Source organism: Balaenoptera acutorostrata, chromosome 4 (genome assembly GCF_949987535.1).
Source record: "Balaenoptera acutorostrata chromosome 4, mBalAcu1.1, whole genome shotgun sequence".
Classification (NCBI taxonomy): domain Eukaryota; kingdom Metazoa; phylum Chordata; class Mammalia; order Artiodactyla; family Balaenopteridae; genus Balaenoptera; species Balaenoptera acutorostrata.
The window spans coordinates 38,779,577-38,803,486 of record NC_080067.1 but is presented as its reverse complement, the minus strand read 5'-3'; positions in this window follow the sequence as shown (position 1 = coordinate 38,803,486).

Sequence of the window (23,910 nt, the reverse complement as noted above, 5' to 3'; positions counted from 1 at the left end):
CTCTCTCAGCTTTTGCTTGTCTGTAAAGGTTTTAATTTCTCCATCGAATCTGAATGAGATCCTTGCTGGGTAGAGTAATCTTGGTTGTAGGTTTTTCTCCTTCATGACTTTAAGTATATCCTGCCACTCCCTTCTGGCTTGCAGAGTTTCTGCTGAGAGATCAGATGTTAACCTTATGGGGATTCCCTTGTGTGTTATTTGTTTTTTTTCCCTTGCTGCCTTTAATATGTTTTCCTTATATTTGATTTTTGACAGTTTGATTAATATGTGTCTTGGCGTGTTCCTCCTTGGGTTTATCCTGTATGGGACTCTCTGTGCTTCCAGGACTTGATTAACTATTTCCTTTCCCATATTAGGGAAGTTTTCAACTATAATCTCTTCAAAAATTTTCTCAGTCCCTTTCTTTTTCTCTTCTTCTTCTGGTACCCCTATAATTCGATTGTTGGCACGTTTAATGTTGTCCCAGAGGTCCCTGAGACTGTCCTCAGTTCTTTTCATTCTTTTTTCTTTATCCTGCTCTGTAGTAGTTATTTCCACCATTTTATCTTCCAGGTCACTTATCCTTTCTTCTGCCTCAGTTATTCTACTATTGATCCCATCTAGAGTATTTTTAATTTCATTTATTGTGTTTTTCATCATTGCTTGGTTCCTCTTTAGTTCTTCTACATCCTTGTTAAATGTTTCTTGCATTTTGTCTATTCTATTTCCAAGATTTTGGATCATCCTTACTATCATTATTCTGAATTCTTTTTCAGGTAGACTACCTATTTCCTCTTCATTTGTTAAGTCCAGTGTGTTTTGAGCCTGCTCCTTCATCTGCTGTGTGTTTTTCTGTCGTCTCATTTTGCCTATCTTACTGTGTTTGGGGTCTCCTTTTCACAGGCTGCAGGTTCGTAGTTCCCGTTGTTTTTGGTATCTGTCCCCAGCGGCTAAGGTTGGTTCAGTGGGTTGTGTAGGCTTCCTGGTGGAGGGAACTAGTGCCTGAGTTCTGGTGGATGAGGCTAGATCTTGTCTTTCTGGTGGGCACGTCCACGTCTGGTGGTGTATTTTGGGGTGTCTGTGGACTTATTATGATTTTAGGCAGCCTCTCTGCCAATGGATGGGGTTGTGTTCCTGTCTAGCTAGTTGTTTGGCATAGGATGTCCAGCACTGTAGCTTGCTGGTTGTTGAGTGAAGCTGGGTCTTGATGTTGAGATGGCCTTCACAGCTCCCTCCCACTGGTGCAGGTGCTGTCCCTATTCTTTTGTCTCTGTTATTTCTTTTTTCTTTTGCCCTACCCAAGTACGGGGGGAGTTTCTTGCCTTTTTGGAGGTCGGACGTTTTCTGCCAGCGTTCAGTGGGTGTTCTGTAGGAGCAGTTCCACGTGTAGATGTATTTCTACTGTATCTGTGGGAAGGAAGGTGATCTCCGCGTCTTACTCTTCCGCCATCTTCTCCAATCCCAGGACAGTCTTTTTAACAAATGGTGCTGGGAAAACTTGGTCTGTGGCGGCGGCTCCGGGGTCCCGGGCGGGCCCTGGGAGTTTCCCGGCCGAATGAGTCCCTATTGTTTATATTTTAAAAGTTAGCTGATAGCTGAATGAAATATTGTACATTCTGTAGTTTTCCTGCTTTCCTCTGAAACTAATTGTTGAATTTTTTATAACAGCATCCTTTCAGAGGTGTGCACAGGTAGGAGAAACAGTAGGAGAGGCGAAAGTAAAATGGACAGAAAGAGACAAGGTATAACTTAACAATTCAGGAATTAAACACGAAATAATAGGATAATAAGAGAATTCTACAAGCAACACTATATACTTGAATTTGACAACTTAGATGAAAATGGACCAAGTCCTCAAAAAACACAAACTACCACAACTTACTCAATATAAAATAGACAATTTGTATAACTCCATAAGTAAGAGGAAAGTTGAGTTCATCACTTAAAAACTTCCCATAACAAAATCTCTAGGCCCGTATGGTTTCTGGGGACAATGGTACTAAATGTTTAATGAATGATTAACATTAATTCTACCCAATCTCTTATAAAAATTATAACAAGATGGAGCACTCTTCAAATCAATTTATAAAGCTAGATTACCCTGATAACAAAACTAGATGAAGACAGTACAAAAAGAAAACTATAGACTGAATATTCTCTTGAATATAGATGTAAAAATCTCTAACAAAATATTAGCAAATAGAATTTAGCAATATATAAAAAAGAATTATACATTGTAACCAGGTGGAGCTAAATACAGGGATGCAAGATTGTTTCAATATTTGAAAATCAAATAATGTGCTCTATCATATTAACAGACTAAAGAAGAAAAAATACATGATCATATCAATCGGTGCAGAAAATGCATATGGCAAAATTCAACATCCATTCATGGTAAAAACATGTAATACATGTAATAGATATGCACACATAAGATCACAAAGGAAATGTGTAAAAATGTTCATAGCAGCACTATTTGCAATATCCCCAAAGCGGAAACTACTGCTTTTCAATAGTCAAATAAATAAGTTGTGCTACATTCACATAACACAGGGGTTGGTCAGCTTTTTCTATAAAGTGTCAGACAGTAAATATTTTAGGTTTTGTTGTCAACACTGTCTCTGTCACAACTTCTCAACTCTGCCAGTGGAGCTTGAAAACAACCATAGACAATACATAAACAAATGAATGTGCAAGAAAACTTTAATTGGCACTAAAACTTAAATTTCATAAAAAATTTTCATGTATCCTGAAATAATGTTCTTCTTTTGATTTTTTTTCAATCATTTAAAAATATAAAAACCATTTTTATCTTGTAGGTCATACAAGCAGGTGGTAAGTCGGATTTGGCTCATGGCCCATATTACAGCCAACCTTTGATGTAGAAGAATACATACAGAAATGAGAATGAAGAAAACTACAGTGACATGCAAAAATATGGAAGACTATCATAAACATAATGTTGAGTGAATGAAGTTGGACACAAAAGAATGCATATCATATGATTCTATTTATATAAAGTTCAAAAATAGGCAAAATTAATTTATGATGTCAGAAGTTAGAAAAGTGGTTACTTTTGACTGAGATGATTCAAAGGGGGCATGAGTGGGGCTTTGGGGGTGCTGGTGATATGTCTTGGTATGAGTGCTAGTTGTAAGGGTATGGTTGCTTTTTAAAACTTTATTGAACTGTGCCTTGTGATTTGTGTAATATTCTGTTCATTATACTTTAATTAAGGGTCAAAAATGCTTATAATTTAAAATTTCCCACTGTCACTTTAAATTTTTTTATCTAGGGAAAATGTTTTCCCCTTTCACTGGATAAAAACTCTGATGGCCCTGTGATTTTCTAGTCTCCCTCAGGTAACAGATGGTCCTGTGCAAATTACAGCTTTGATTTGGGAATTGTGATATATTAATCACACATCCATATTTGTTCAAGCTTCTCTCATCACTGCCCACAAGTGTAGTCTGTAGAGAATCACTACCTGCTTTTAGGCAGTAGAGTGTTTCATTTCTCTCCTTTATTTATTCCCTTTCTCTTCACTTGCCAGTAATTCTTAAAGACCACATAGATTGGCACAAAGAAGGAAGACAGAATGAACAGAAAGTTCTGATTTGATTGGTATTGTTGAAATATAATTTTTGGCTTTGTGGAATTGTCAGAAAAACTGACCTTTCTCTCATATGTACCTTTCATGGGGTGTTAAAATCTCTCCTACTAGGACACTCCAACTGCAACTCAGTTGATCTTGATGTATTCTATTTCTTTGACAGATGCTTTACCTTCAGTCTTTGGTTCTCCTGTCATCCTTTCCATGTAAACTTTCTCTGTTGGAGTCCTACAGGACATGTAGGTAGTCTTCTTAGGAAGAAGTCAAATAGCTCCAGGCTGGCTCTCTCTCCAACTTGGCCTACGTATGGTTCACAATAAACACTAGTGAATATTTTGTTCAAATCCATCCTGGAAGCACAGGCAAACCCAAAATATCACCTCTCCTTCACTTTGCACTCTGCTTGGCAGTCCATCTATCTCACTCTCCTATCTAGCAGAAGTCAGATACCAGTCCCCTATCCTTCTCAAATTCTAGAAGAGATGTCAAACTCATGTAGTGGTTCTGTTACCACCAGATCTCCAGGCTTGAGGAAAGGAGAGCTCTACCCATCCCTAACCCCTGTGTGTGTGCGTGATTGTGTGTATGTGGGGTCAGTGGAGAACTCAAATATGGCGACAGTTTTCTTCGAAGAAATCTCTTTACAGATCCTCACGACTATCCAATTCCTGACCCTTTTTATATCTTCTTGATGGTAAGGAATTTTTAAAGTGGTGTAACCAGTTCCGAGATATACCCTTTGAAAATCTATGTTTTGGGTTATCTCATAACGCATTTGGTGCCACATTTGAAACTAACAATTTAATTTACAATTACATTAAACTTTCTGTTATGAAAGGAAAGCGGAACCCAGAGAGCGTAGTCATTTCTAATTTTAGAAAGGATTTAAGATAATTCAATTCTCAAATTGATTTCTAGAAATATATCAAATTAAATTTTCAAGAATATTTGAGAATTCCCAACTCACTCAAGACAACTATTATTTTTAACACTCTAAATACTTATTTCAGGAAAATTATTACACATTGCATACATTTTTTATACTGCTAATAATCTTCTTAACATCATACTCATTAAATAATCTTAGGCTCTATTACTATTATCCATTTAACCATATCTGTTATCTTTCTCAAATGGAATCACTGTCATTTCATTTGCCGTGACTGTCACTATCTTGACCCTTCCCTCCATGCTTCCAGTTAGGTTTTAGCCCAATGTGTTGTTTCTTGTTCTTCTAATGTATATTAGTTTTGAGGACTGGTAGTGTTTTATCCTTAATTTACTGACTTAGCTCTGCATTATTAATCATATTCTGTTGGTGTAATGTCTCATTTTGTTTCACTCATTTCATTTTCTTTTAAATTTTTTCTATATACAAAACAAATGCTATAGAATGTTTTCTTCTCTTTCCTATACTGGATTTTTTCTCTGTCTCACATAATTGAGATTCTTCTTTCCACTTTTCTTCATCTGAATTTCTACCTACTTATCATGCTATTTCTTTTCATCTTATTATACAGGATCAACTCTATCCCAACCTTCCATTTGCCGAGGTATAAAAGGGTAACTTATTCTAGACTCCCTTTTCTTTATCTGGGATCTATTGGTATTTCCCTCAAAGCACATGGTGTTGGTATGTTCTCCCAGCTTGTCTGTTACATGAGAGAGGATTCAACTAGGGATGTGGGCAACTGTTGGTAGAACAGGTCTCTAATATTTTTGATAATTGTGTTAAAAATCTTGTTTTGGCATTTATTCTACTATTCAAATGCCTCTCTTATTTCTGAAGGGGCACTGTATCATTCAGGGTTCAACCAGAGAAGTATAAACACTAGGAGATCGATAGATATATATATATATATACACACACTTGGGATTTAGCCCTATGTAACTGGTTAGTCTCTGCAGGGCTGTTTACTTTACATCTGATGTTGGAGTTTAGAGTCTTCAGAGCAAGCAGTTGGGAAGGGAAGATAAATGTAAAACGGGGGAGACCAAGAGCAAACTGGAACTCAAAAGCATAGCCTGGAACTCCACAGGAAAGGACTGAAACCCATGCTAGTTTTTATTGCCTCTAGTGTGGGTCACATGGGTGCCTTGAAGAAGCCAGGTAGTATCTCACAAAACTAAACACACACACGGCCCAGGAGTCAGAGAAACTGAAGGAGAACGCGTGGGAAGATAGAACTGTTGCCGGCTCAGCTGTGTTTCACAATAACAAGACGGGTCAGCAAATCAGCAACAACACATTTGAGCTACAAAATGGCTGGTGCTTCCTTTCTGCCCTCTAAGTCCCCCAAGAATCTCTCTCATGGACTATCCTAACTGGAAACTTAAATAAGGGCATTCTAGGAAATGTAGTTCAATCTAGCCAAGTGGAAAAAGTACAAAGGTACCTTTATTTATTATTATCCTCAAATAAAGCAGAGCCTTGCCTTTAGGCCTTTATTTCTGATAGACACAATAAGATCAAAGTTTTATTTCCTATTTCATTCATTTCTCCCCTGAAGCCACCCAAGAAAGTGACAAAATCTAAGCAATCATGTTGTAAATTAAAGTCATATTTGCAGTGTCACGAGAAAATAGAGAATAATAATAGTCCTTATGATGTATCATACTCTGTATTTCGATTTGATATTCAAACTCATGCAAATTCACTCCAATAACAATTATTTTTTTCCAGGCTATCTATGAAGCTGGCCTTACTACAACTGTATTTTCCATGTGCAGAGAGAAGCAAAAGGGAAGATTTTAGCCAAACTTACCTTCACTAAACCTTTTTTTTCCGTAGAAACTTTGTATAATCCTAAACTTTGTATAATCCTAAACAGCACTCATCAAAGCGCTTCCCTGAAATTACCTTGGCTACCAGAAGCATTTTTACTCAATGAAAAAGCTTTAAAATTACTCAGCCTCATTAGACAATTATTTCAAAAGCCACAATTAACATCCAACTGTGAAAAACACAATAGTGACTTAAAAAAAATCAACTGGTGATGTGAAAACATCAGCAAACCCTCATATTGAAAAAAAAGTATTACTGCCAAATGGCCAAACTATAAAGAAATCCATGCACCTAATTAAGCCTATAGCTGAAGAACATTGATACTTCTGTCAAAAGCCAAGAACTTGCTCCATGGCATATCTACAAATTAAAAATTTAAACACAAAAACTAAGCATCTCAAATCACCCAGTGTTTTCTCTGCTTGCCAGATTTGGTAATTATGAGTTGTTAGCTGAATATGCACAGAAAATAAAACAATTTAAGAACCTAACTTTAGCTTCAATCTTGGTCTTGTGATTTTGACACTTGTGATTTTGATTTTGTTTGCATACTTTTTAACGTAGTGCTATAAAACTATTTTCTATTCATTTAAAGCAGGCTGTATCTGTTTTCCATATTTTACAGAGAATGCCACAGCCAAGCCATTTCATAATTGCCTAGTAGAACATGTGAAATTTCCCAAGGCCCTGGGCCTTTGTTTTCTCATCTGTAAAATGAGGATAAGAAGACCTATATTTGATTATCTCAAAAGACATTTTTTAGTTCTCCAAAGCGATATTTTTTAAACTGCTCTGTAAAAAGAAAAGTAAATCTTTATGGCTAAGCCTGGACTAAAAGAGTTTTTTGGACCTTTGTATAAGAGAACAACAAAGCTCTTTGAGTAGTAGTTATCTCTTTTCAGAGAAATGAAGATTTGAACTTACATTTTCAGAGGCTCAACTGAACTAGTAAATGAAATCCTCAGAAATCGATGGGAACATACTGAAAAACGGTAATTTCCTGGCAATCAAGCTATACATTAAAAGGGAATGAGACCTGAATCAGTAAAGTCAGGTTGGTGAGTTTAGGTTATTCAATTGTTTATCAGTATGGGAATTGTATATTATTTCACCTACTCTTAACCTTTGGTTAAGATGAATTGTTACAGCCGTAAGCTTTTAGATTGTCCTCCTAAAACAGGCCACCTTGAGCTAGCACTCTGTGTTTGTTCCAGTGACAGTGAAAATGAAGTTCTTCCTTAACATAGTAGAATAATGGGTCAACAATTCCTGAGAAAGGCAACTGACGTCAACTGTTAGAGTATAATTTTTAAAAAATTAAAAATCATGGCTGTTATAAAGACATAAAATAAGCATGTCAAAAATTTTATTTGTCATTAATTGGATTTCATTCATCATTTAATGAGGGAACCAATAAGAGATTAAAATCAGTTCACCTGGCTTTCCAGGAAACAAACAAACAAGCATGCAAAAGCCCTGATTTGGATTGTCTGCCAATTTTGTAGTCCAAGAACTCCAAGCATGGCTGATTTTAAGTCACCAATGAGAAGCCAATGAGCTTTCAAAATTCTTGAAAATTAAATAATTGGTTCTCATGAGCCAGTCTGAGCTGGGTCCAGCACACCACTGTCATAGATATATGTATAATTTAATAAAAGAATGTTAAGATAAGGTATACAGGCTATGAAACCGGTTGATGTCTCAAGGAGAAATAAACTTTTAGAGTTATTTTTCTGCCAGACAGGAAGTATTTGCATCTCTATTGAACAATATCTGTAAGTTAAACTCTGCCCTAATAGAGTTGCAAAATAGCCCAGACAGTAGAGTCCAGCCCAGTATTTCACTGAAAGAACACCTAATAATTTCTTTTTTCTTTTCCAACTTATGAATAATATTTTCTCACAGAACAGATTGTTAAATATATAATGAATTAATGTTCCTCTGACTCAGTCTAAAAATATGAAGTTTCCTTAGTAGGCTATGAGGTACTTGAAGGTAGGAAATCTTTTTTTAGTCTTTGTTTTTCAGCCCTCAGCAAGTACCCAGGACTCTGTAGGTTCTCAATAAATGTGTGATAAATTGATGAGCATAATTTTATATGGGAAATGTAGAAGCTAATTTCTCAAAATGGACAATCTCTTCTTCATTCTTCTCCTTCCTTTTTAGATTCCTGCCAAGAAATACGACTGGGGACAGTTCAGGGCAATAAATGTTCTCTGCCCTCAAGGGAAACTTTTAAAGGCAAGGAAAACAAACATTTTAATGGCATTAAAAAAACATGGGTTAAATGGTGGAAATAAGGAGGCCATAAAATGATGTAGCAATTTAAACTTATCATTAAAACAGTTCTTTGAATTTTGACCTTCATTCTTCTTGAGAGTATAGAGTTAGATTAAAATAGAAATGATCATTTCTAATGAGACAAGGTACTTAAGGATTAAATGAACAAGATTAGACAATTTCTTGGGCCAAAGTTGAAACACAGTGGCCACTAGGCTTATTATAACTAAAAACTAAACAAACAAAAGATCAAAACTGAGCTGATCACAACTTGTTACATTAGGTGATCACTGATAAATCTAGTCTAAAGAAGTAATGAGTAGAGACATTGTCACAATAGTTTGTATTGTGGTCTATTCATTCATGCATCAAAATTTTATTAAATGCCTACCATGTGTCAGGCATTGTTCTAAATGCTAGAAATATAATAGTGAAGAAAAAAGATAAGGTTCCTATTTATGTGGAATTTACTCCCTAGTGTGAGTGTATGTATACCTTGCCAAATGATCACCACAGTAAGTTTAGTTACCATCTGTCACCATACAAATTTAATACAATATTATGACTATAGTCTCTGTACTGTACATTACATCCCCATGACTTATTTTATAAATGGAAGCTTTTACCTCTTGATCCCCTTCACCCATTTCACCAGCCCCCCAATCCCTTTACCCTCCGGCAGCCACCATTATGTTCTCTGTATTTATGAGCCTGGGTTTAGTATGGTTTTGTTTTGTTTTTCAGATTCCATGTATAAGTGAGATTATACAGAATTTGTCTTTCTCTGTCTGATTTGTTTCACCAAACATAATACCCTCTAGGTCCATCCCTGTTGCCTTGAATGGCAAGATTTCATTCTTTTTCATGGCTGAGTAGTATTTCATTATAAATATATATATATATATACATTTATATATATATATCACATCTTCTTTATCTGTTCATCTACTGTTGGGCACTTAAGTTTTTTCCAAATCTTGGCTATCGCAAACAGTGCTGCAATGAACATAGGTTTGCATATATCTTTTCAAATTAGTGTTTTCATTTTCTTCAGATAGATACCCAGAAGTGGAATTGCTGGGCCATATGGTAATTATATTTTTATTTTTTTGAGGAACCTCCATACTGCTTTCCATAGTAACTGCACCAATTTACACTCCCACCAGTGTGCATGAGGGTTTCCTTTTCTCTGCATCCTCACCAACACTTATTAGTTTTTTTTTTTTTTATGATAACCATTCTGACAGGTGTGAGGTAACATCTCCTGGGTTTGATTTGCGTTTCCCTGATGATTTGTGATGCTGAACATTTTTTTGTATGACTGTGGGCCATCTGTATGTCTCCTTTGGAAAAAAGTCTATCCAGGTCTTCTGCCCATTTTTCAATCAGATTTTTTACTTTTTTTGTTATTGAGTTGTATGAGCTCTTTATATATTTTGAATATTAACCCCTTACTGGATATATGATTTGCAAATATCTTCTACATTCAGTAGGTTGCCTTTTCATTTTGCTGATGGTTTCCTTTGCTGCACAGAAGCTTTTTAGTTTGATGCAGTTTTATTTATTTGCTTATTTTTTTCTTTTGTTGCCCTTGCCTTTGGAGTTATATACAAAAACCATTTCTAAGAGCAATGTCAAGGAGCTTACTGCCTATGTTTTTTTCTAGGATTTTTATGTTTTCAGGTCTTATATTCAAGTATTTAATCTATTTTGAGTTAATTTTTGTATATGGTGCCAGGTAGTGGTCCAGTTTTATTCTTTTGCATGTAGCTGTCCAGTTTTCCCAACACCTTTTATTGAAGAGACTGTCCTTTTCCCATTATATATTCTTGCCTCCTTTGTCATGAATTAATTGACCATATAAATCTGGGTTTATTTCTGGATTCTCTCTTATGTTCCATTGATCTATGTGTTTGTTTTTATACCAATACCACACTGTTTTGATTACTATAGCTTTGAGTATAGTTTGAAAACAGGGCGTGTGATACTCCCAGCTTTGTTCTTCTTTCTCAAGATTGCTTTGGCTATGCAGGTTCCTTTGTGGTCCTTTAGAATTATTTGTTCTAGCTCTGTGAAAAATAGCATTGATATTTTGATAGGAAATCATTGAATCTGTAGATTGCTTTGGGTAGTATGGACATTTTAACAATATTAATTCTTCCAATCCACGAGCATGAGATATCTTTCCATGTATTTGTGTCTTCAATTTCTTTCATGATTTTCTTGTAGTTTTCAGTGTACAAATCTTTCACTTCTTTGGTTAAATTTATTCCTAGTTAATTTATTCTTTTTGATGCAATTATAAGTGGGATTGTTTCCTTGATTTCTCTTTCTGAGAGCTTGTTGTTAGTGTATAGAAATACAACAGATTTTTGTATATTAATTTTGTATCCTGCAAGTTTACTGAATTCATTTATTAGTTCTAACAGGTTTTTGGTGGAGGCTTTAGGGTTTTCTATATATAGTATCATGTCATCCACAAATAGTGACAATTTTACTTCTTCCTTTCCTGTTTTTTTCTACTTTAAGAGTGTCTTGATTATTCTTTACTTTATATTTATGTATTTAAATACTCTATTTTTTACTAATAAAGAATGTCTAATTTTTCACTATTCTGACTGTTCATTAATAATTCCAAACATTTAAGCATATATATCCATGTCAGCTTTTCTAGTTATCAACAGAAGGATTGGTCCTATTCCACCAATGTCAAAAGTGCAGAAATATATGTATGTATGTATGTATCTATATATATGGGTATTTATTTCTGTCATGTATATATGGCAGAATTTTCAATATTCAGAACACTTAATAAAAACTATAATTTTTAAAAAACTATAAAAATAAAATAAATAAAAACTATAATTTTTTAAAATCTCAAATTTTGTTTTTGACACATAGAAATTTAAGATCTTTTTTCTTGTGTCAGTTTCCTACCATTTCCCTGTCCATAAAAAGGGTTTTTACTTTTTTAAGGAAAAAAGTCTGATTAGTGACTTATCTTAAGGGCTAGAACCTAGTGCTGATAATATTTGTCTAGAAATGAAGAAAAGGAAGGATAAATACAATGTCTGAATACACCTCTTTCAATTTAATGTCAGGGTGTTGTGTGCTTCCTGTCTTGATTTAGAAAATTGTGATGAGGGCAAAAAAGGCTCTTTCATAAACTAAGCTATGAATTGTTGATCTTTTGAAGGTTTTGTTCTGTTATAAAGAGAACACATATAGTCTAGAAGAAAAAAATTGTGAGTTTGGTGATTTGACTTCAGTGTTATGCTCTATGATTTCTATTTCAGCCCTCTGATGCTTGTTCCCCTCATTCATCCCAATGCATCCTGTAAGCCCCAGTGTTTATCTAAATGCCTGATCCGTGTTTATTCACCTCTACCCCTTTCCCTAGCACCACACTGGTACTAAAGTATACTTGCTATGATAAGAACGTCCTGGCAATACTCACCCTTTATATCAGATACAAATGTCAACCTTTGGCCTTGACTCTTACTCTGGCTACAATTATATGTGTAGCAACTAAAAGTATATATATAAAAGAAGTGGAACCTACCAGCCTCTATAACTCTCCTCTCTTTAAAAATTTCTGGGCTTCCTTGGTGGTGCAGTGGTTAAGAATCTGTCTGCCAATGCAGGGGACATGGGTTCGAGCCCTGGTCTGGGAAGATCCCACATGCCGTGGAGCAACTAAGCCCGTGTGCCACAACTACTGAGCCTGCGCTATAGAGCCCGCGAGCCACAACTACTGAAGCCCATTCACCTAGACCCCATGCTCTGCAGCGTGAGAAGCCCACGCACTGCAACGAAGAGTAGCCCCTGCTCACGGCAACTAGAGAAAGCCCGCATGCAGCAACGAAGACCTAATACAGCCAAAAATAAATAAATAAAATAAATAAATTTCTAAAAAAAAAAATTCCAACCTCCATCTTATTGAGTTAGTAACTCATACAGTAAAATTCTGTCTAAAATATGAACAAAGAGGCTCTGAGCATGTCCCAAATTAGACCCTCCTTAAATAAATGAATATGTTTTGTGTTATATAGTTTAGCTGGTCTGGGATCTTTCTGTTTCTTGGGGCTCTGGATGATTGATGTTACTAAGTAGTTGATCTCTGGATAAGTGGAATATTAACATGTTAGACCTTGAACATCCATCTCAGGGCTCTGGAAACAATATGATTCCTAAGCCCAGTAAACAAAACACGGATGAACAAACATTCCTAGTTGTGAATCTGTTTCAAGGAGAAATATTTTAGATTCAAAGTATGTTAAAAAAATAAATTTCTTAACAATTCTTTGTATCAGTGTTTTGAAGTGATTTACGTATCATTATAAATTCTGCTCCTAACAATCATTTCAAAACACAACTTAATGTTTAAAGAATTACCCGAAGTAAGTAGAGTATAATAGCTCAGGCATAAACCTGTCAAAATTAAAATGATAAATATTTTCTTTTATTATAGGAAAAGTTCTGAGTTTATCTGAATGTAACATATCTCAAACAATGGTCCTATTTAGCATGCCATTGAATTTTTATTTCCCATATTTTAGCTAGATTATCCTGTAGGTTCCAAAGGATGAGCTTAAGGGGAAATCACATTTCCTTGGTATATCTACATGAAGAAACTTGAAAATGACTAGACTCAGAGTTTTCAATTGTGGTCTTGGGTAAGTAAGAACATTATACACCAAAATATGTACTGGCTTATATTAAAGAAGTATGTAAATTTCTACTAATGACCTAGAATAATGTAAGGACCATCTACTTCATATCATCTTTTGACTAAAGCTCAGTTTATTATATGAGATGTTATTTGTTCCTAGAATCATGATAGATTGATAGTCTCCTTTCAGAGTTTGAAAAGAGATCAGTTATTAGAATGCTGCTACAGCTGAGATCTGGTAGTTGCTTTAATTTGGGAAGGAACTGGTGCTTGGAAAAAAAAAATCTGTTCTTATCTCCTTCAAAGCTGCATAAATCTAAGTCTGTGACATGAAGGAAGCCTATTTTAGTTGACACAAAGTGTCTCATATTCAGACAGGCCCATTTTGAAATCACAGTTTTACCACTTACTAGCTTTGCTGCTTTAGGATGCTTACTTGATCTCTAAAAGTCCCAGTTTTCTACATTGTTTTGTGGATTATTACAACCTGTGTCATAGAAAAACCATGCAGGTTATGGCACTGTAAATTGCCTTAAATAAGGTAGAAGCAAGGATGTCCCATTCACAAGTGAATTTAGTAAATAAACATGGTTAAGAATGACCTGTGCTGATAGTAGTGACTCTAAAGAACAAATGTGGTTCTACTGGGCTCTTAAAATCTGGCTAGTTAGACACAGTTGAGACTTAAATGGTTCCTGTTTGTGGTAACAACATTAAACTTCACCAAGCAACTCATTTACTTCCATGTATTTCCTGGCATCCTTGCAGTTAAGTAGAGTCTTATGATTAGCTCTGGCCAGTGAAACGTTTGTTGGGTGGCCCCTGTGACTTCATGGGCTGAAGCAGTGAAAAAACTATAAAAGATTCAAGATTCTCCAGCTCCTCTTTGCCATGCCACAGTAACCAAGATTACTTCGTTTTAGATGGTACAGCTATACAATGTTAGAACCTCCATCAATTTGGGTCCCTGCCTGACAATGTGGAGTATAGCCCCCCTCAAGCTGCGATGAACATGTAGTATGAGCAGAAATAAACCTTTGTTTTGTTAATGCCTTGGGACTTAGGGCTTAATTAATTACCATGGCATAAAGTAGCCTATTATGATCAATACCCTGGTTTAGAGTGGCCACATTTTCAAATATATTTTCCCTTATGAATTGCTAAATTTAATTAATAGATTCCGTTAAGAATTAGAATTAAATGCAATGAGATTTCCAAATCAAAAAAAAACACGAACTATGGAATAGTTATTGAGGATTATGCTATATATAACTTTCACATAATATTAACATGCTCAAGATCAGTAAAAATGAGAGATAAAATCAGGAAGGTCCATGAGTATAGAAATGAAAAACACTAACACTGCTAAAATAGGCTGATTGCTAAAATTAATAATGATTATATTTTCAGCTTGCATAGCATTTTGTAAAGTACTCAATTCACTACTTATCTTCAGATAAAATTCTGGATCCAAGTGATATTGAACTTAGTAGGAGATATATCCAAGAATAGCATATTGAACTGTAAGTGGACTTGAAGTTCAATTGTAAGCAGTTAAAATCCTCTTCATGGAAGCAAAAAGGACCCTCAAACTATCCGTCTTATTCATAGGATAAAATCTCCATTAATACCTAAAGAAGGCTTCAAAGCAGCCCAGAAACATTAATTAACTGAGCATCAGAACATGGCTAAGAAGTAGGAAAGAACTACTGTAGTTATCCCCATTTTTCAGGCCAACAAGAGGCAGTGGGTAATAACTAGTTCAACTGGAGATAATTAATTTAGTAGTAAGATGAACAGGCTTTTGATTTCTAGATATTAGACCCAGTGGGGTCTTATAGCTGTGACTACAAATACTTATAGTACCGAAGATGATTGCTGACTGCATCAGAGAAATCTGATCTCAAGTCCCAGCTCTGCCCCACTTATTTTCAATGTGATCTTAGACAAATTTACTTCCATGTAGATGGGAATAATCATGTCTCAAAAGGTAACATAAGACTTAAATGACAATGTAGGCAAAGGGTTTAACATAGTGACTGACCCAGTGTAGGCATTTTAAAAACGGAGTTTTTCATCCTTTATTTATTTACCATTTATTTTATTAAGAGAGCTAACAAGTTCACTTCTGAGGAGGCCCCCCCCTCAAAAAAAATCAAAACTGATGTCACTACAGCCATTACGTAACCCTCAATTGACACTACTCTGAATGTACGTGTAACTGTTTATCTAACAAACTGCACTATTTTAGGGTCCATCAGGTTTTACCATTCTTGTATCTGACTCAAAGTCTCTGAACCAAAAGGAATCATTTCTAATTTATTGAGGATTAAGACAGACTCCTGATTTGAAAGCGATGGTGTATCTGCAAAGATGCTTTAAAAATTGGCACCACAAATGTCTTTGTACAATTTTCCTTCTTTAGAAATATTACATTGTAAACTAAGGATCCCCATACAAAGAATCTTCAGAAGTCCAAGTTCTTATTTGGTACACTGCTATTCTAGAGATACAAGCTAAATAACACCCATTCATGAAGTTACATTTTCAGGACTGCTTAGTTTAGGCACAAGGCTGGGATGAGGAAGGAAAAACTTTTTTTTTAACCTAGCCATCTACTGTAAGTAACTATATATTAGGTAAAATAATTTAGGGGCATTTTGTTTCAAGCTCTAGGAATGTTTGAACTTTATGTATATTGTAATCGAACTGTAATTTTTATTTGAAAGGAAATTAATTTGTTGTTTGTCTGGGATTCTTCCTGCCTGTTTCTTTTGTCTGTTGTCCCTGTGCATATTCTTGTGAAAACTTGTTTTAGCTTTGTTTCTCCCATCCAAGTACTAACCAGGCCCGACCCTCCTTGGTTTCCGAGATCAGACGAGATCGGGTGTGTTCATAAAATCCCACATTATAGACAAAGATCACAGCGTTATGTTAAAGAAGAGTTGTAATTTATGTCTCTTGTTTCCTTTGTGGCCCCTGTCTAATCAAACATACTCTTTGGCTGACCTCAAACTCTTCTTTCTGTCAATACACTGTAATTCTCTACTATAGCTCTTTACTTTCTTTATAAATAGAAAGCAAAGCTCTTGCCAAACAATACAGACTATGCTGTGGTTATGAAATCTGTGGAAGTCATCTATTCAGACACTTATTTCACACATATGAAATTAAGACACTGACCATAATTATATCCAAAGACCAGCAGCCAGTGAGGGGCAAAGCTAAAATTTGAACTATTGATATTTTCACTTTTGGAGAAAGAAATAAAATAGCATTTACCTACAACTGTACTATTATTAATAAGACTATATATTGTTGGAAAGATTTAGTTGGTAAATTATGACATCAAAAACATAAGTTATGGTGGGGAAATAGAAGGGTAAAGCTTTTGTATGCAATCAACTTTAAGTTATTAGCATAAAACAGATTGTTATATCTATATGATGTTTTATGTAAGCAAAAATTCTTAACAAATACTAGTAAACCAAATTCAACAGTATATTAGAAGAATCACACACCATGATCAAGTGTGATTCATTCCTGGGATATAAGAATGGTTTGAAGTTTGCAAACCAATAAATGTGATACACTAGATTAATAGAATAAAAGCTTAAAATCTTATGATCATCTTAATAGGTACAGAAAATGCACTTGACTAAATTCAACATCTATTAAAGATGTTAAAACTCTTAACAAATTGGGTACAGAAGGAAAGTACCTCATCATAATGCAGGTCATATATAAGAAACCCACAACAAATATCATACTCAACAGTGAAAGATTGAAAGCTTTCCCACTGAGATCAGGAACAAGACAAAGGTGCCTACTCTCACTATGCTTATTCAACATAGTACTGGAAGTCCTAGTCAGAGCAATTAGGCAAGAAAAAGAAAGAAAAGGCATCCAAATCATAAAAAAAGAAGTAAAACTGTGTTTGCAGATGATATGATCTTACATAGACAGAACCCTAAAAATTCTACAAAAAAACTATTAGAACTAATCAACAAATTCAGTAAAATTCAGAAAAAGCAGGATACAAAATTAACATACAAAAATCAGTTGCATTTCTATACGCTAAAAAGGACTTATCTGAAAAAGAAATAAAGAAAATATTCCTATTTATAATAGCAACAAAAATATAAAATACTTAGGAATAAATTTAACCCAGGAGGTGAAAGTTCTGTATATAAAAATTACAGGGCTTCCCTGGTGGCGCAGTGGTTGAGAGTCTGCCTGCCGATGCAGGGTACGCGGGTTTGGGCCCTGGTCTGGGAAGGTCCCACATGCCGTGGAGCAGCTGAGCCCGTGAGCACAACTGCTGAGCCTGCGCGTCTGGAGCCTGTGCTCCGCAACAAGAGAGGCCGCGATAGTGAGAGGCCCGCGCACCGTGATGAGGAGTGGCCCCCGCTTGCCGCGACTGGAGAAAGCCCTCCACAGAAATGAAGACCCAACACAGCCATAAATAAATTAATTAATTAATTAAAAAAAATTACAAGACATTTATGAAAGAAACTGAAGAAGATAGAAATAAATGGAAAGCTATCTCATGTTCATGGATCAGAAGAATTTATATTGTTAAAATGTCCAAAGCAATCTACAGATTCAATGCAATCCCTATAAAAATTCCAATGACATTTTTTTTTTACAGAAATAGAAAAAGCAATCCTAAAATTAATATGGAATCACAAGAGACCCCATATAGCCAAAGCAATCCTGAAAAGAAGTACAGTGGAGCCTTGATTAACGCAAGGGGTTAACCCACATTTGACTTACAATTGGCCCTCCTTAGCTGAGGTTCCTCTGCATCTGTGGATCCAACCAAACATGGACCATGTAGTACTGTAGCATTTACTATTGAAAAATATCTGCATATAAGTGGACCTGCATGGTTCAGATCTGTGCTATTCAAGGGTCAACTGTACAAAGCTGGAGACATCACAATTTCTGATTTCAAACTTTTTTACAAAGCTACAGTAACCAAATCAGTATGGTAATGGCATAAAAATAGACATATAGACCTGTGGAACTGAATAAAGATCCCAGAATTAAACCCATACATATATGGTCAACTGATATTTGACAAGGGAGCCAAGAACACTCAATAGGGAGAGGACAGTCTCTCCAGTAAATGGTGGTGGACAACTACATGCATAAGAATGAAACTGGATCCCCATCTTACACCACTCACAAAAATTAACTTGAAATAAATTAAAGACTTAAGTGTGAGATCTGAAACTGCAAAACTCCTAAAAGAAAACAAGGGGAACATCTCCTTGACATTGATCTTGGCAAAACTTTTTGGATATGACACCACGAGTGCAAGAAACAAGAGCAAAAATAAACAAATTGAACCATATAATATTAAAAAGCTTCTGCACAGCAAAAGAAACAATCAGCAAAATAAAAGGGCAACATACAGAATGGAAAAAAAAATTGCAAACCATCTATCTGGTAAGGGGTTAATATCCAAAATATATAAATAACTCATACAACTCAATACCAAACAAAACAATCTGATTTTAAAATGGGCAAATGACCTGAGTAGACATTTTCCCAAAGAAGACATATAGATGGCTAACAGGTATATGAAAAGATGCTTGTCATCACCAATCATCAGGGAAATGCAAATAAAAACTACAATGACATATCACCTCACACCTGTTGGAATATCTATTAACAAAAAGACAAGAGAGAACAAGCATTGGCAAGGCTGTGGAGAAAGGAGAACACTTGTGCACTGTGGGAAAGTAATTTTGTACAGCCACTATGGAAAATATCATGGAGGTTTCTCAGAATATTGAAAATAGAACTACAATATGATCTAACAATTCCACTTCTAGGTATGTATCTGAAGGAAATGGAAACACTGTCACAAAGGATATCAGCACCCCCATGTTCATAGCAGCATTATTCACAATAGCCAAGACACGGAAACAAGCTAGGTATCCATCAACACATGGATAAAGAAAATGTGATACACACACACACACAGGAATAGCATTCAACTAAAAAGGAAGGAAATTCTGCCTTTTGCGACAGCATGGATGGACCTTGAGGGCATTACGATAAGCGAAATAAGTCAGATAGAGAAAGTCAAATACTGTATATTTTTACTTGTATGTGGAATCTAAAAAAGCTGTATTCATGGACATAGAGGGTTGCTAGGAGCTGGGAATTGGAGGGGACAGGGGAGAGGAAATGATGAGATGTCAGTCAAAAGGTACAAACTCCCAGCTATAAGATGAAAAAGTTCTGAGGTTCTAATATATAGTACAGTGAATATAATTAACAATACTGTATTATATACTCGAAAATTGTTGAGATTTTAAAAGTTAACACCACCAAAAAACAAAAAAGGTAATTATGTGTTGGGATGAAAGGGGTTAACTAACTTTATGGTGGTACTAATTTTGCAATATATACATGTATCAAATCATCACCTTGTACATCTAAACTTACATGTAAGTTAATAATATCTCTAAAGAACTAGAGGAGAAAAAAGGAGACTTGATTGGTTGGGAATGATCATTAAGCACTCAAATGTGCTGAATAGGTAGTAAATGCGATATTGGGTCTCTCTCACATTTAGTGTACTTTGCCTTACACGTAGGCCGTGGTTAGGAATACCAAAGAAAGGGGATGGTAAATACCGCATGCTCTTACGTAATGTCATTTAACATTCAGGAAGATCCTTGATCTTGTATACTTTCATTTGTACTTAGCAGAAAATTCAGTATTGGGCAAAGTCAACAGCAATGGTTTATACAGTATAGTATGGGTCAAACTGATAACAGAAGATTTCTGATCTGCTTCATGTAAAATTTTGTGTGCAATTAGCTAAGCACAGAAAAGTGTCTTGTTCAACCAGCTGCTCCCATATCCTTCTTATCTCCCAAGAAAAACTGCTTGAATATTCAAAGTCTCAAGACTGAATGCATCTTGAAGACTTTGTGTCCACCATTTGGCAAATTTTATGAGACACTAATTTGGAGAGAAGTCCCTAATTTAGTCCTCAGATCTCAACGCTACTCGCAGTTCTATTGCTCTGATACGCAAAGCCAAACTGACAAAGCAGAATTTTGAACATTCCTGACAGGAGACAATCTTCTTACTTGAAAGTGGTACTGAATCTATATTTATTACATGAAATAACATGAAATGTTAATGTCACTTTTTATAATAGGTTGTAAAGATAAATAAATAACGCTTGGTTTGTATTTTAAAATATTTGAAAAGCCTCTCTCACTCAAATAAAATATTTCCCAATGTTAAACAAAAAATCATATATTCATTAGTGATAAAGCAAGCCACATAAATGAATTCAATGTTGGCGGTGGAAGGCTTTCTTTAAATCTGATAACGTACTGTGACTAGCTCAAACAGAAATAGTACATACAGCAAAATATTCCTTTTCCTGCGCTGAGGACATTTTTGTAATAAAATATGTTTCTTCACTGTCTTGTCACTTCCATTTACCACTCTAACCAACATAATCAGGAAAAAATTTTTATATAACTTTAAAATGTCAGGTAAACAGATAAATGTAAAGTCAATTATGTCTCTTAGATTATCCTCGTTTTATCAATTGCAAATCAAGCTTCTGAGTTTTAGTAAACATTATCACTTCTCTGCCTTATTTGCTGTGGTTCTATGGCGCAGCTAGGAATCTGGCATGTTTATTGTAGTTAAGCCCTTACTTCAGACGCAGCTCCAGAAAATGTGACTTTTTCTTGTTTCCTTTGTGTCCCAAGATCTTCATTTGGGCCGCTTAGGGACTGAAGTCTTAACTACTTCCAGTAATAACCGATGTATTTGCTCTGAGCCTCAGTTCCAAAATCTGGGTCCCCTACTCTTTTTGTCACCCCCTGGGACGGCCCCGCTGCCTCGCCGCCATCATCTACTCTCGCTTAATGCCGGCTTCCCGCCCAGAGGGTCTGCGCACGCGCGGTTTTGCGCAGCGCGACGCTCGGTCTTTCTGCGCAGGTCAACCCTTCAACCCTCTACTCCGTGGTAAACTGCACAAAGGTTTTGGCACGGTGAGATTTCTGACGTGTGAACCGCTGATTTTTGACAGTGAACTCTATGCTGGAAATGAAGTGATCCATTACTTTGTTTTTACTATTTCCAAGGAGGATTAAGAAAAGGTAGGACTCGCAAGCTTTTTAGAACGGGCACCACCTCGCCCTCCGGGGTACCCGATGTAGGTGGGGCAGGATGGGGAAGGTCCCTTCTCTCCGTAGGCGTGTCCTGTTTTCCTCGTCCGTTGATCCCTTTCTCTCACGTACCCATAAACTGCCCCTACCCCACACCCCCAGCGTCAAGCAAATATGTAGATATTACTCACACTGTTCCTGCACTATTTGATAAAAAAGGGTTCCTTTTCTTTTTTTTTTTTATTTTTATTATTTATTTATTATTTTTATTTTTGGCTGTGTTGGGTCTTCGTTTCTGTGCGAGGGCTTTCTCTAGTTGCAGCAAGTGGGAGCCACTCTTCATCGCGGTGGGCGGGCCTCTCACTATCGCGGCCTCTCTTGTTGCGGAGCACAGGCTCCAGACGCGCAGGCTCAGTAGTTGTGGCTCACGGGCCCAGTTGCTCCGCGGCATGTGGGATCTTCCCAGACCGGGGCTCGAACCCGTGTCCCCTGCATTGGCAGGCAGATTCTCAACCACTGCGCCACCAGGGAAGCCCTCTTTTCTTATTATGAAATATTTTATGCAGATATGATGGCCAGTGTGGGAGGTATAATAAATCATAGTGAAGTGACCACCTGTCTGTACACCACACTGCTTTTAATAATAAATATTTCATTATCTGGTAATAAAGTGCATACCAAACTTACCTACGCACAATTTTAAAAGATGAATGTAATGAAGTAACGGTAATATAAAGAGAAATAGAAAGAAAGCAGAATAGAGTAAAATAAAATGTATTTCAATCTGAAAATGTTTGGACACATGTACGCTAGAGATCTCATGGAGCAGTTACATTTCTTACATGCTTACAATAAATCTGTTTTGATATAGGATATATAAGATCAAGATCCATTCCATATGGGAACAGAGTCAAGGATGGACACTCGAATTAAATAAATAATCAAGCCTAAAGTTTGGGTGAGTAATTACAGACCAGACTTATTAGTATAATGGATAGGAAAAGCCAAAAAAACATGCAGGGATAACAGGCCGAGGCAAATTACAGACTGCTCAAGTGGAGAAAATGAGGTCAACCTCATCTCTCAAGTGACCTTCAGAGCTGTATTTAGAGCTGTAGTGTTAAAATTATTTGCTTTGTTATAGCTGGGGATGCTGCCATAAGAGCACTATATCCCGAAACTCTTCTCAATTACAAATGTAGCTGGAAATGCTAGAATATATTGAGTGAGAAGAAGTGCAGAATAAAACATTGAATAATTTCAAGATGATGTCTTGATTCTGTTTCAGCTTCCCTCTGGTTAAGGTCTGTTACATTACTGAGCTTTTAGAGTAATTTCTTGTAAAAAATGTCTTAGTATTATCACATATTAAAATACTTCCAACTTATATTTGTAAGAGTTTAATTCAACAAGACATTCAGAAGCCCAGTACACTGCACTCCTAATCATGAGTTTCTGCAGTGCCCCAAAATGGGGCGTTACTACCCATGTCAAGAACGCTGAAGTCCCTGGTGTTCCTTTCCCCATCACACACCCCTGCATCTCTGCGACCCTGGATTTTGCATTTGTAATTCCCTTGGTTTTCATTCAGTTTTAACATGCATGCATCATTCCTAAGAATAATTAGTTTGGGATATTTATGAAATTTATATATATATGTAGTATACTGCAGATTATTTTCTCACATCTTGCTTTATGTAACACGTCATGTTTGTGAGAATCATCCATGTTGATGCATGCTGCTCTAGTTAATTCACTTTGAATGGCAGTGTTCTGTGGAATGAATGTAACATGTGTACTTATTCTCTGATCAATGGGTGTTTGGGTTATTTCGGGTTTTTTTTTTTTGTTTTTTTGTTTTTTGTTTTTTTTTCCAATCAGTTCACTTTATTTATCTTTTTTTCTGAATAATAAACTAATACATGTTCCTTGTAGAAGAAATGTAGAAATTTCACAAAGGCCAAAGAAGAAAGAAAAATCACTCATAGCCCCAGTATAGAAACAAACACTATTAACATGTTACTGAGGTTCACTCCTATACTTTTCTTTTTTTTTTTTTTTTCCACACACACACACTGTATTTTATTTTTACAAGAGATAAATAGACTGACACCAAGCATTGTACATGGATGACCACAACAAAAGCAACAATGACTGCAATTACCAAACATGAAACACACTCATACTATGTCATAATATTGACATTCAGTCCAGTAATCCTCCACTGTAACAGCTCCTTTACTTTGCAGTGAAAATTGATTTGTATATTCTTTGCCTCTGAGTCCTTGTGGGATTTTTTTTTTTTTAAATTCAGACAGAAAGTCACAAAAATTATACTCATCCTCATCAGTTCACTCAGTCCCATGTAATTAATTTTTTTTTTCATCTTGATCTTTTGTTAGCACTTTTATGAGTTCATCAGTTT